Here is a 206-nt window from a genome sequence, read left to right on the forward strand (position 1 = left end):
ACAGATGGGGGGTCTCACTATGTTGCCTAGGCTTATCCCGAACTCAGGGACTCAAGTGATCCTCCTGTCTCAGCCTCCCAAAGCGCTGGAATGACCAACCATGCCCGGCCCATCCATGTATTTCTTTTTTTCAAATATCACCCTGGGAGGCCGGGCATGATGGATCACGCCTGTAATCCCAGCACTTTGGAAGGCCAAGGCGGGTC

The sequence above is a fragment of the Piliocolobus tephrosceles genome, chromosome 6 (genome assembly GCF_002776525.5).
Source record: "Piliocolobus tephrosceles isolate RC106 chromosome 6, ASM277652v3, whole genome shotgun sequence".
Classification (NCBI taxonomy): domain Eukaryota; kingdom Metazoa; phylum Chordata; class Mammalia; order Primates; family Cercopithecidae; genus Piliocolobus; species Piliocolobus tephrosceles.